Source organism: Sinocyclocheilus anshuiensis, unplaced genomic scaffold (genome assembly GCF_001515605.1).
Source record: "Sinocyclocheilus anshuiensis isolate Anshui unplaced genomic scaffold, SAMN03320099.WGS_v1.1 scaffold67, whole genome shotgun sequence".
Taxonomy (NCBI): Eukaryota; Metazoa; Chordata; class Actinopteri; order Cypriniformes; family Cyprinidae; genus Sinocyclocheilus; species Sinocyclocheilus anshuiensis.
In genome coordinates, this window is record NW_015552546.1 from 135,819 (window position 1) to 151,177 (window position 15,359).

Here is a 15,359-nt window from a genome sequence, read left to right on the forward strand (position 1 = left end):
CACGTATATACGTAAACCAAAACTTTATTTTGGATGCAATTAATCACGATTAATCGTTTGACAGCACTAGTATTCAGTTAGTTAGTTAGTTAGTTTCTTTTGTAATATCACTTACTATTTTCTCACACAATATAAATAATTCTGAAAATACATAGCTTTATCATTATCTCTATATTTGGGGGTTTTGGGTTTGAAACCCCCTGTTTTAGAGAGCCTTTAAACAAGAAACATGAAAATCCAAGGTGCAGATCTTTTCCTCAAACTCCTATGACCTCTCTATAGCTGCACACACCACAATACCTGCACCAACTGCTTGAAGAACCAAGAAGGATGAAGCTGAAGAGACATCAGGACACAGCTGTCATCAAGAAAGACATGAAAGTCTTTAGCCATGAGTCCCAGTGACTCTTAGTCTGAGTCTGGTAACAGACTGTTACAGTTCCTGGCAAAAGGAGACAACATGCCAACAAACATAAAAAATGCCATTGAATTAGCTGATTTATTTATTATTAACTTAATTTTGAAGCAACCACTCTAAAATCTGTCAGTGAAACTCATCATAGTGGACATACTGCACACTAACACTAACATTCTTCCATCTTAGAAACATTGCCAAGTTACGAAACATGTTACCTGTTTCTGATGCAGAAAAGCTAGTTCATGCATTCATGACCTCTAGACTGGACTATTGTAATGCACTGCTAGCTGGTTGTCCTGCATCTTCAATAAACAAGCTACAGGTGGTCCAAAATGCAGCGGCTAGAGTCCTTACCAGGTCAAGAAAATATGATCATATTACCCCAATTTTACAGTCTCTGCACTGGCTACCTATTAAGTTCCGTATCAGTTACAAAATATTACTACTTACTTTTAAGGCGCTAAATGGTTTAGCTCCTAACTAGTCTTCTACCACGCTACAATCCATCACGCTCCCTATAGCAAAACTGTGGACTCTTGGTAGTTCCCAGGATAGCAAAATCCACTAAAGGAGGTAGAGCTTTTTCATATTTGGCTCCCAAACTCTGGAATAGCCTTCCTGATAACGTTCGGGGTTCAGACACACTCTCCCTGTTTAAATCTAGATTAAAGACACATCTCTTTAGCCAAGCATTCACATAATGTATCTCATAACCTTGTACTTCAGATACATCTGATCAAATGCACATTTTCATTCTTTTGCTTGGGTTGAACACATAATTTTTTTGCTTAGTTGGAACAGCAGCTACGCTAATTTTTCTCTATTACCTTCTCTGTTTCTGCCATTACACAAGCTTCAGTCTGGATCCAGGCCTTACAAAGACCTGAGATGACCAAACACCTGAGAAGAGATGATGCCAACCCCCCAGAGGACCTCAGATGATGCCAACCCTGAAACAACATACAGAACTACCACATTTTGCTATAATGGACATCAACTTGAGATAGTCGCCACTGATAAGCTATTACTAAATATAATGTAGAATCTTTAATTTTCTGTAAAGCTGCTTTGCAACGATTTGCATCGTGAAGAGCGCTATACAAAAACTTGAATTGAATTGAACATACTCTTAAAAAATAATGGTTCTTTAAAGGTTTTACAGCCTGATGCCATAAAATATATTTTTTTATTCATTGGATGCTGTAAGAGAACCTTATGAAGTTCAGTGGTTACAGAACAGATGGAGAAGAACCCAGATGGGCTTCTTCTGGTAACAGATGATGCCTGGAACCAATAAAATGACCTGAAGAAGCCTATAACATAACAAGAAGAATAAGTATAATCAACAAAGAACATTATATACAGCGAAAAAGGGTTCTAAGGTGCTGCAAAGAACCATTGTAGAACATTTACAGAGACTGGAGAAAAGCCAGTCGCTAAACAAGAGGAGACCAACATGTTACATAAGATGTTTTCTGAGCACTAATGCTGTCTGAAATCACCACATGGCTCATCCCTGTTGAACTTCCTCTTGTTTACTATGTGTGTTAAGCAGCTAAGAGTGTTTCTGTATCTGCTTTAGAGGATTACTGTACAGCCTTTCACCCACTTCCTATGATAGCAGGCCAGTGTGTGTCCAGGTGATATGAGATTAAACAAATATATTATCTTTTGTCATTTTTTCTATGAAAACAACATTTTTTTTTAAAGAGTTCTTTAAAACTCAAAGAAGTTATAGTTTTGAAGTCAAGATCACTCATTTTATTTCTATAATGTGATGTGTTTTCTATTAAAACAGAATATACTGTCGTTTTGCTCCTATAGGACATCTTTAAAATTCAAAAAGTGTCTATAAAATATGATGTTTATCAGGCCTTAGATTTTCAAATAAGGAAAACAAGGAGAAATGAACACTGTTGTGACAAGTGTTGATGAATGTGCGTTTGTATCATAACACATAAAGGGGGACAGAGGCAAGAGCTTTTACCACAGTTCACTGCAGGACACACCACTATACCCCAGGATACATTAATCTTTGTCCCTTACTTTTCTTAATTTGTTTATACCAGAAAAACAACACACCCAGAGTTCAAGGGACACTTGCGCTCTGATTGTCCTCAAGGTCGTTTATAGCCACAGTGTGGTCAATAAGTAAACTTACACAGAATGAGAATTGCTATTTTCCTTCTGCGGCCAAGGTTCAAAGAACATATTCACAGGGGGCCAGTGCTGCTTTTGTCCCAAAAAACATAATGACTATAAACATAGTAAATAACATTATATAATAATAATAATAATTATTATTATTATTATTATTAATATTATTAGTATTACCTCTACTACTACTACGATTGTTTTATGTTATTATTGCTGTTATTAATTATGATAAATCTTTAAATACAACAATAACAATAATAATAATTATTATTATTATTATATTAATTATTACTGTTGTTATTATTATTGCATTGTTACTGTTAAGATTATCATCATGATTATTACTATTTTAGATAAGTAGTAATAGTAATGATAATTACAAATTGTACATTAATTATTAACAACAACTATAATAATAAATAATAGTAAAAATATGATATGTATTATTGGTGGTGTTAATACCAGAAAACAACAACAACAACAACAACATCATTATTATTGTTGTTGTTGTAGTAGTAATAATAATACTAATAATTGTTTTATTATTATTATTATGTTGTTGTTGTTGTTAATTATGATAACAAATCTTTAGATACAACAATAACGATTATAATAATCCTTATTATTGTTGTTGTTGTTGTTGTTGTTGTAGTAGTAGTAATTGTTTTATTATGTTATTGTTGTTGTTGTTGTTGTTGATTATGATAACAAAACTTTAGATACAACAATAACAAGAATAGTAATAATCATTATTATTGTTGTTGTTGTTATTGTTGTCATAATTACAATAACAATTGTTTTATTATAATGTTATTGTTGTTGTTGTTGTTAATTATGATAACAAATCTTTAGCTACAACAACAATAATAATAATCATTATTATTATTAGAATAATTATTTTATTTTATGAATTATGACTACTATTACATTATTACTATTATATTATTAGTAGTATTAGTAATGATAATAACACATTTTTGATACATTATTAACAACTATAATAATAAATAATAATAACAATATGAGAAGTATTCTTGTTAGTGTTAATACCAGAAAACAACATTATTATTATTATTATTATTATTATTAATTTATTTATTTAAGAAAAAAGGATTTAGTTATAATTATTGTAATTTCATATATAATCATTTTGTTGTTGATGTATCCAATAATTAGATATCTTAATTTGAACTATTTGTTCAGAAACACTGTCAACAAAACATTCTTGTTCTTTGTAATGATTACAATGACATGGCGAACCGTTGAATCCTTCTGTCAGTCAAGCCTTAGTAACTTTTGAACTGTCAAACACATGTCATCTGTTAAAGCTCTCTTACGTCAGAGCCATATCAGCAACAAAAACAAGCCAGCAACTGAACCATTATCAACTGACAAACACATCTCTAATTGTTCATATTTTTATCACTGTTGTTAATAGTCCATAAATAATAGTGTAATTAAAAAAGGCACAATTTGCTGGGTGGAAGCACAATTTGAGTCTAAAAGGTACTTATTATGTAAATGTCACTAGCAGGGTATCATTAAGAAAGGAGAAAACTTTTGTGTGGTTGAATTCTGGGTCAAAATAAAGTATTTAAGTCTTTCAATACCTATAAATACCAGCAACCTGGACATGTTAATTTCCTCCCCCAGTGACTGGTGGGACGGGAGGCCTTGCGTCTCAAGACACTAAACTCTTGCTGAACTTTATGCAGGTCACACCACCAGAGGATAACCGGACAAAACCAGGTCAGAATACTGAATAAGAAAACACATAAAATACTCAAGAATTCAAAAGACAGAGTTTTAGAAGTAGAAGAAAAAAACGATCCACTGTAATGAAATATTAAACTGTGAAAAGCATTAAAATGAAAGATAAAAGCAATGTAGAGGCTCTGCTAAAAAAAAAAAAGAAACTGACTAAGCTGGTTGGTTTGCTGGTCTTAACTGGTTTCATATGGTCTCCTAGCCAGCTGTTTACCTGCTAATATCCCAGTCTGGCCAGCTAAAAAGTGTCCAAGACCCCTCTAAAACCAGCCAACAGACCAGAATGTAAATTAACTTAATCTAAAAGGTTTTTGAAAATCACAGAATGCTTTTGGTCCCATTAAAACAACAGTTATCATTTATCATAATTTGGTCATCTTTTACTCACCCTCATCAGGGTTTCTGCAGGTTTGATGATGGTAAATTTAAAGGAGACATATTATGCCCCTTTTTACAATATGTAATAAAAGTCTCTGGTGTCGTTTCATTTTTAAAATGCCTATTTTGAGTGGAAGCAGAAACACGCTGTTTTTCGTCCCTGTCTCTTTAAATGTAAATGTGCTGCTGCTCCCCGCCCCCTTTTCCAGAATAGAGCTGCGCTATTACAACTCGTACCTGCTAAAAACATCTGTTTTGGTTCTGATTATCATGTTTATTGCGCTGAAATCATGCGTTTTAAACCATATTAGTTTAAACTTCTGATATACGGTTTTCTGAGAGCACACATCCGAAGCACACGGACAGAAAGCGGCTGTCACAGCATGTGAGTTCTAAAATAAGTTATCTTTCACACACAAGTTTACGTTAGAAACACATGAGTTACAAAAACAGTCGGTTATGTCTGTGAAGGTAAACAACTGGGAAATAAATCGCATGTTTATTTTAGATCTGTGTGGCAGCAGCAATATACAGTAAATAAATCAATACATCCACTGCGCTCTTGCCTTCTCTGAGGCTGGGACTCTGTGCTCGTCTGTACAGCCAAAGACAGAACAGTTAGCGTGTTTTGCTCAAACTTTCGCCATGGCTTTAGAACTCGTACACCGTTGTCGCTTGCGAAATCAAAATGACGACGGCGTGGGTGGAAACTTACAGATTAAGGGGCGGTAATATTATAATGAGATCCCTTTGCAAGTCAGATGTTCATGATATGTCACCTTTAAAATTGTTTTAAAGGGGTCATATGACGTTGCTAAAAATACAAATGTTTATGCAGTTTAAGGTTCAAAAAACACATTATTTTCCACATACTGTACATTATTAGCGTTTTAGGAAGTCGTGGATGAGTCTTAACTTTTATAAAGAATATCTCTTTGGGTTTGAGACTTTAGTCTTCGCAACTTTACAGATCTTCTTTATGCACCAAGAGCTTGTAAGACTCCAAAGAGAAAGGAAAACTTGAAATCGCATCATATGACCCCTTTAAAGACCTTTTTAAGACCAAGTAAAGAATATGTAAGGAATAAATTGAAGGAACACAATTGGTCAGTATGTTCTCTAAATGTCCAGGAAGCACAAGCTGTATCAGCAACACTTGAAAATACAATTTCCAATATAATCTTTATTACTTTTTTGGTAATAAATTTTGCTATCATTCCTTGGTTTTTTTTTTCTTCTTCTTATTCTTCTTCTTCAAGTGCAAATGTCTAAAATGTCTTAAATCAAGATACATTTACTTGATAACAAGTCTTGTTTTCTAATAAATGTATCAAAATTGTGTTTATGGTTAAAACAAGAACAATGGGATCTGAAAAATCAACTTAAATCAAAGGAAAAAACAAGTTTATAGCAAGTCATACCTCACTGACAGATACCTGTTCTTGTTTCAAGCATAAACCTTTGTTCAGTATCTCTCGCTTTATTTTCCATCTCAAGTAAATGAATCTTCATTTAAGGATGTTTAGATATTTGGATAGCTGGAAAATAAGACAAATGCACTGAGAAAGAAATAATATTTTTTTGTAGTTCATGTAACATTTATTGACAATTTTATGAATTTTAAACTTTCGGCTTAGACTTCAGATTTAGTTTTTTATATTTTAATATAAAACTTTTTAATAAGGCATTTTAAGACACAAAAAACCTACCCATGTCACTCAAACATTGTCTGACTTTTCTGATGAGATATTTTGCACACAAAAACGTGCTAGAAAAGTACTAATGAATTCTTCTCGTAGTCTTCTTAACCAACGCAAGTGAAAAATTAATCAAAATCCAAGGTCAAAAAAGTGCAACTTTTCAATGTAGCTCACTTTCAAGTCTGCAAACACAAACATTGTTTTAGGAATAGCACACTTCCTATCATCTTTATCAGGAGGGTCTTAAGCACTTTAGACCCTGTGATACATGACAAGAGCCTGTAAGATGCTGAACTTCAGCAGGGCTTGAGAAGACAGCGGGCTGATGGGAACACCCTCCATGAAAGCCAAGGCCTCAAGCTTCTCGCACACAGCGAGGCTGAACCAGAGAAACGACCTGCTGTTAAAGCAGCGTGCTAATGTCACGGGGGGAGCTAGAATTGTTTTAATATTCATTTCCAGACATCCTGTTGTTCCACTCTTAATAATATCACCTTGTTGTTGCTCATGCTTGGTGCAAAGCTCAAACCCTACACTGTTAGTCATTTCAAAGGGTTTTTACAGTAACTTACTGGCAACACTGTTGCCAGTAAGTTACTGTAATTAAGATTTACAGTAGCAAACTGTATTTGGTTTATAGTTGCAAACTGTACTTTTTACAGTAAATTACTGTAAAAAATCAAATTAATCAGTATACTACTGTAATTAATTCATTTTAATATATTTCATTAGATTTAATTATTTTTATATAGAAAAACAAGTAGAAATGGCACACTTTTAAAAGGCAAACCCCATATAGAATACACAAATCTCTCAAAACCTAGTTGTTCTCTTACCATGAATTATCAGCCTCAGGGTGGCTGGCCTGCTCATGTCTTTCTTGATGCTTCATTGCAGTTGCCTTTAAAACACAAATACAAAAAATGCAGTAAATCTTAAATTCCGTTAAAAATTATAACAAACAAATTCTAAAACTAGAAAGGCAGCTAGCCATAAAACCTAGCTAACATACGGTTTTCTTTTCTCAATAGGCTACTGGCCAAAATTAACTACTAACACCTGAACAAAATATATATATTTTTTACCTTGCTTACTGGTCTTATTCTCTCGTAAGGTGCATCGACACAGCGCAGATGTTCTCCGGAACTCTTCCACTCTCGTGGGTTCATCCCCGGGCAAAACCCGCGGCGCTGCCACGCTGGTTCCGTGTCTTCCTCGGACCCGAGTGGCACGGCGCGGCACGGCGAGACTCGACAAAAGACAATATAGAACCCATTATTCTATCTACAGTGGATGCGGACAGTAAAGTGATGCCCCGGTATATTTCTGACATACAGATGTACTCCAAGCGCTCGCGCTGTTTCTGATACGAAGGACAAACGGATTTTCCAATCATTACAAGCGATGTAACATCCAGTGTAGTCAGTCCCAAGCTGTTGCGGCGTTGTAGACACGGTGTAAGTCAAATCTTTTCAATCCAAATGTGAGAAATGAGGAAAATAAAGCAACCTCAATAGAATGGCGCCAAAGAGGCCGTTACGGCAAATACAGTAGTATACAGCAATTTTAAAAAATACAGTAAGTCACTGTATGTGGGGTTTGACGTCACAGAAAATTCCCATGATGCAAAGGGTATTACAGTTATTTACTGTAAAGCGAATTTGCAGTATTATACTGGGTGATATACAGTAAATAACTGTAGAAATTACAGAAATGTCTAACAATGTATGAAGCTGATTAAAGGTGATGGGGGTAATTTTTTTATGTTAAAATACCTTTTCAATTTTCAGCAGAGATAGCAAGGCTTTACCAGTTCACCCCAGCTGCTGGACAAAAAGTATGTTTCTGCATGCAAACATAGCTGTGAATTCCGATTAAAAAAGCCAATTTTGTTATATTAGATATAATTCCGGGACTGTATGCACCAGCCGATCAATGTATATTCACTCAGATGCATTTAAAGCACAGTGTCAGAAGGCTGAGAGAGTAGAAACGAAAGCGCCCATCTGCCTCCTCAGCTGAACACTTACAAAGCACATCAAGTGCAATTATGTAAATTATATGTAACTAGTGCAACTCTCAATTTCAGTGCAATTCTCCTGGGCTGTAGGCTGTACACTTATTACTCACTGTAGCACTAAATTGCCTTTTTCCCCCTTGTAAACTGCATTTACAAAATATCTGTTCATGTTTGTCCACCTTTGAGTTTGTATATTTGTTGACTCGCACATTGTTGACTCAATGAAATATCAGTTCATGTGCTGCCTAATAATGAGAGTATGGTTAAGAATTGCTTCAAGTAACAGCATCAGAGAGCATTTGACATAAATATAATCTTGATGCTAAAGTCTAGCAAAAAATATCTCTAAATAGATGCATAAATGGATACATTTTTGGTAACACTTTTCAATAATTGCCAATTCATTCATATTAGTTAATGCATTAGGTATCATGAACTAACGATGAACAACAATTTGTACAACATGTATTAATCTAGGTTAATGTTAATTTATAAATACTATTCTTCATTTATGAATACATTTGTTAATTCACGTTTGTTCATAATTAACCTACATTAAAATTGCTGTTAATGTCTTGTTCATTATTAGGTCATGTTAGATATTTCATTAATGTTAAGGAATTGAAATATTATAAGTATTTCTTATTAATATATCAGTCATAACACCAGACAGCGTTAGCATTCAGAAATTATTTCAAGAAACTTCTGCTTTATGAAAACAAGCTAACTAAATTGCTAAACAAATAAACAGATAAATAAATACAATTCAAAAGTATAGAGGTCAGTAAGAGCTATACTGTTTCTAATAACTGTAGAAATTACAGAAATGTCTAACAATGTATGAAGCTGATTAAAGGTGATGGGGGTAATTTTTTTATGTTAAAATACCTTTTCAATTTTCAGCAGAGATAGCAAGGCTTTACCAGTTCACCCCAGCTGCTGGACAAAAAGTATGTTTCTGCATGCAAACATAGCTGTGAATTCCGATTAAAAAAGCCAATTTTGTTATATTAGATATAATTCCGGGACTGTATGCACCAGCCGATCAATGTATATTCACTCAGATGCATTTAAAGCACAGTGTCAGAAGGCTGAGAGAGTAGAAACGAAAGCGCCCATCTGCCTCCTCAGCTGAACACTTACAAAGCACATCAAGTGCAATTATGTAAATTATATGTAACTAGTGCAACTCTCAATTTCAGTGCAATTCTCCTGGGCTGTAGGCTGTACACTTATTACTCACTGTAGCACTAAATTGCCTTTTTCCCCCTTGTAAACTGCATTTACAAAATATCTGTTCATGTTTGTCCACCTTTGAGTTTGTATATTTGTTGACTCGCACATTGTTGACTCAATGAAATATCAGTTCATGTGCTGCCTAATAATGAGAGTATGGTTAAGAATTGCTTCAAGTAACAGCATCAGAGAGCATTTGACATAAATATAATCTTGATGCTAAAGTCTAGCAAAAAATATCTCTAAATAGATGCATAAATGGATACATTTTTGGTAACACTTTTCAATAATTGCCAATTCATTCATATTAGTTAATGCATTAGGTATCATGAACTAACGATGAACAACAATTTGTACAACATGTATTAATCTAGGTTAATGTTAATTTATAAATACTATTCTTCATTTATGAATACATTTGTTAATTCACGTTTGTTCATAATTAACCTACATTAAAATTGCTGTTAATGTCTTGTTCATTATTAGGTCATGTTAGATATTTCATTAATGTTAAGGAATTGAAATATTATAAGTATTTCTTATTAATATATCAGTCATAACACCAGACAGCGTTAGCATTCAGAAATTATTTCAAGAAACTTCTGCTTTATGAAAACAAGCTAACTAAATTGCTAAACAAATAAACAGATAAATAAATACAATTCAAAAGTATAGAGGTCAGTAAGAGCTATACTGTTTCTTTATGCTCACCAAGACTACATGCATTGAAGCAGAAATACAGTAAAAACAGTAATATTGTGAAATATTATTACAATTAAACATAACTGTTTGCTATTGTAATATATTTTAAAATCTGAATTTTCAGCAGCCATTACTCCACTATTCTTACTTCTGGTTTATAAATGTTTTTAGTGCCACTTTTGATCAGTTCCATGTATTCTGGCTGAATAAATGTTTTGGGTTACACTTTATTTTGATAGTCCACTTTAGACATTCTACTAACTATAAGTAACTTTGCAACTACATTCTCAACTAATTCTCATTAATTTGCAACAACATGTCTACTAACTCTCAGAGTAGGCTGTTAGGTTAGGTTTAGGGTTAGTAGAATAAGTTGACATACACTTGCAAAGTTTCTCACAGTCAGTATGTTGTATGTTGTGGACCCATCAAAATAAAGTGTTAGAAGATATTAAGCAGACAGTCTACTAATATTCTAATGACTGCTAGTTGACATGTAGTTGCAAAGTTACAGATAGTTATAGATAGACAGAAAGATAGACGAACGAACAAACAAACAAACAAATTAATGGCCAAAAATGACTTTTAAATTCTATATAGTAGCCTTTAAAATTACATTTTACGTGTAAAAATTTTAATAATACATATGTTTGTTGTAGTCTTATTTAATAAGGTACTTTGAATGCAAGTCAAGTAATGAGAATATATAAACGGCAAATAACTGGTGAGTATATAATAATAAAAAAATATCAATCCCTTTGATACCAGCGCCAAACAGCTTTGATACCAGATTTGTGCAGCTGTAATGCACAAATCACAAACCCTTAGAATTTAAAGGTGGTAATAAGATGAAAAGAGTTTGTTGTGAGAGATAGAGAGGTGTGTTGAGGACTGATACCACTGTTCCAGAAAACATAAGCAATTTATAGCAGCGACACTAACACTACTAATTTTGCAGACAATTCTGAGGCTTCTTTGTCTGCGTCATTAAAAAATGACTTCAAACGCATTGTTACATAAACCAGTGGAGATGAGGTAAGTGGAAACATGCAGCCAAATCTATCATTGTTTTCCACTAACAGAGAGCGCACTTCACCAGAAGCTAAGTACACACATCCGTCTCCCTCAGAGCCACTGTTGTTATTTGCCCAGTTTCCCTGAGCTAAGCTCACGTCTGACCTACTACCACATTCTGACAAAACAGTTTTTGTTTGAGGCTCTTTAAAACGTTCCATTTTCAACACATGTTTGCCTTTCTTTCCGCTCCCTCATTAAAGCAGGCGAAGCATCACAGGCCTGAATGATGCTGTCCCGCTGTTACTTTTCCAGCTAAAATAAATAAAGTGAAGAATATATAAACACCTGAAAACCATCAGTCCACAGGCAATTTAGCGGCGTGTGTAATCAATCTGACTGGAGATTTTACGTATGCTAATGAAACCTAAAATCCACAAACCGCTTATTTTCCATGAATGCACAAGACACGTGACAAGCTAAGTGTTTGTGTTTAGTGTGAGCTCACTGCAAATGTTATGAATATCCCTGTTCTTCACTGCTTACATTCTCTACACCCTTTAAGATGATGAAACAAGCTGTTTTTCGCAAAGCCAGCCAGTTGTTGCTGGTAATGGGAAACAGGTTAAGATGGAAAACAACTAGTTTTGATCAGGATTGGTAAACGACACCGTATTTCTTCTACAGCCACCCCACCACCTCCTTCAGGCCCAGGAGACAATATTTCTCAGAAGCACAGGCGCCTCCACTGTAACAAGAGGTTGTTTAACAAGAATTTGCATAATGAGTAAACTCTGGTACCCTCACGTCCTGGGACGTCACTTCTGTTGTGCTCACGTGCTGCTCTCCCGGCGAGAGCTCCATAATGTTGTGCTTTCATCGATTTTTCCAACCATCATCCATCCTCATCTTTGAGCAGGAAGGAAAAAGAAAGTTTTGAAGGGGGTTCTGAAGCTCAAAAAGCCAAAAGCTATAAGGAGGAAAGAAAACACAACAACAGCAGAAAAGTGTTAGAAATGGCTGAGTTTTTACGTGCCGCTTTGTATAAACCTTAAAATGTAAATCCAAATGGTAGATGTGACATACCTGAGAGGTCTCATCCAGTGAAACAAGATTTGACTGCCAATTTACATTCTGATGATATTTTAGGCACATAACGGCATGCAAAACCAGATGGAAAGCGTTTCGATTTAAAAGGAAAGGATATAATGGACTTTTTGTAATTCAACACTGTAATGCACCACTTAGGCAATGTGAAAATGGAGTCAAACATAAAAAATGTTATTTTACATAGTTTGGGAGTTGTAAATGATCACATAAGGTTAACTGCGCATCTAGATTTATATTTAACATTTAGACTTGCATGAAATCAAATGTGACCCCACTTTATTTACTGTCCTATAACCAGGGTTATTATAGTTAACTAAAATCCTAAAACAATTTTTGTTACTTGAAATAAAATCAACTTTAATTCAAATAATAAAATAAAATATTAAAAAATGTACACTTTATTTCAGCTAGCTTCCAAGGCAAAATTTCTCATTTTAGTTTATCTTGATGTACTAAAATAAAATTATTACAATTTTAATTCAAATTAAAATGAAAACTAATTCAAAATATTAATAACTATAATAGTATCTCAATGATACTAAAATAACCCTGCATATTATGTGTTCATATAATATATAAACAAATATTAAAATTTGTAAAAATAAATAAATAAAAAATAATAATAATAATAAAATATTTTTATTTGATAATTAATAACATTTATTTTATAATTAAATATAATAATAAAAAAAAAAAAGATTTACTCCATTACCAAATAGAGACCACTTTTCACAATCCAGATGATTTGTGAATTCATAAAAAAAAAAGTATTTTTGGCTTTAATGTTTACATTTAAGACTGCATACTTTATATGTAGCCTAGATGTATTTTTAACATCTTTACAATACTAAACAATACTAAACACTAAACATTATTTTACAATACTAAACACTAAACATTACTTTATAATACTAAACACTAAACATCGTTGCAATACTAAACACTAAACATTAATTTACAATACTAAACACTAAACATTTACAATACTAAACACTAAACATTACTTTACAATACTAAACAATACTAAACACTAAACATTATTTTACAATACTAAACACTAAACATTACTTTACAATACTAAACAATACTAAACACTAAACATTATTTTACAATACTAAACACTAAACATTACTTTACAATACTAAACACTAAACATTTACAATACTAAACACTAAACATTACTTTACAATAGTAAACACTAAACATCTTTACAATACTAAACACTAAACATTACTTTACTAAACACTAAACATCTTTACAATACTAAAATTTTAATTTTGGTGAAATATCACCAAAAAAATTGCCTGACAGATCCTGAGAGATTATCTGCCTGTCAATCATTTTGTGTGTTCAGTATTGCTGACATAAAGTTTGCTGGGTGTGGTTGAAGTTAAAGAGATCCTTCACACAAAATTGAAAAATCTGTCATCACTTACCACCCTCATGCCAGTCCAAAACTGTATGACTTATGACTTTTTCTGTGGATCATAACAAAGGATATATTTTTTTGTCCATCAGATGTCAATGTTCTTCAAAATATCTTCTTTTGTGTTCTGCAGAAGAAAGAAATCCATACAGGTTTGGAAACACATGAGGGTGAGTAAATGGTGACAGAATGTACATGTTTGGGTGGAGAATCCCTCCTGTAAAAATATGTGACAAATAATGAGAAAACTTCAAATGGTTTTAATTAAAACTGGAAAACTTTTACTGCGCCTCAGAAGAAAACAACAGAAAGATCCCGATCGAGTTATTCAGTGTAATTGATTTGTACACTAAACTCTCCTAACACATGGATTTTAATTGCCTTTTTATTGCAGCCTTGGATGCTGATCCAGACCCCTATGGTTTTTTTTTTTTGTGGTTTTGAGTCGGGTTGCGCAAGATGTTCCTCGACAGCACCACAAAGATCTCAGCTCTAATGAGAAGCAGTAAAGAGTCTTTCATCGCTGTGGATCTGCCTCTTCACGCTCTCCTAAATGTCCTCTGCTGCGGTCGATCAATCCGCTGTGAGTTTTTCAGTTATGATCATTACCTAACAGCTTCACTTAGACCAAAGATTATCTAATCTAAAGGAAATGGAAGTAAGAGCGTTGAGATAACATTACAGTCAGTTGTAAAGATACAGCAGCCTCTTTGAATGTAGTTTTCTTTTGCCTTCTCTCCATTGAGAAATTGAGCTAAACTTGAACTAAATGCTTATTTAATCATAGTTACCACAAACCAAACCCAAACATATTCCAAAAAACTGCATTTTTAGAACTAAAACCCCCTAAAACATGATTTACGGGTGTTTTTTCAAATGGGAATACCCCCAAGCATTCCCAAAAGGAGGTTGTGTCAAATTAAGGTCACTTCTGAGGAAATCTGTCCCCTGAGTATAGCTAAATATGGGGTTGAAGAACCCTTAACCTCCAATACAAACATGCCTTAGCATGCACTGCTAATAAGAACGCGCACTTTGAAGTTGTCTTCTGTTACCACTAGAGGACAGTGATCGAACAAAATGTTCCCTTACAGTGTTGCATATACCCACCTCTGTCTCTCTGAGGAGGATTAGTGAGAATATTGTATAGGTGCTGGAGAAGTGTGTGTGGAGAGGTGTGAGGGTAAACTTAGCCTTCCGGAGATGTTTACTCATCGAGATCCATGTGGGAGAAGCGCTGGAGGACTTGAATCCTCTGAGAAGACCCATGGGAAAGAGAGGAGAGCCAGAATAGTACCTACATAAAACACACACACGGTATCTGTCTGCAGGGGAAATGTTTGATGAAATGAACTGAGAACGGCCAACGTGTTGCCAGGCAGATCGTTCCCGAGATGTTGAAAACAAAAGTTCAATAGTTGTGGTTTTAAA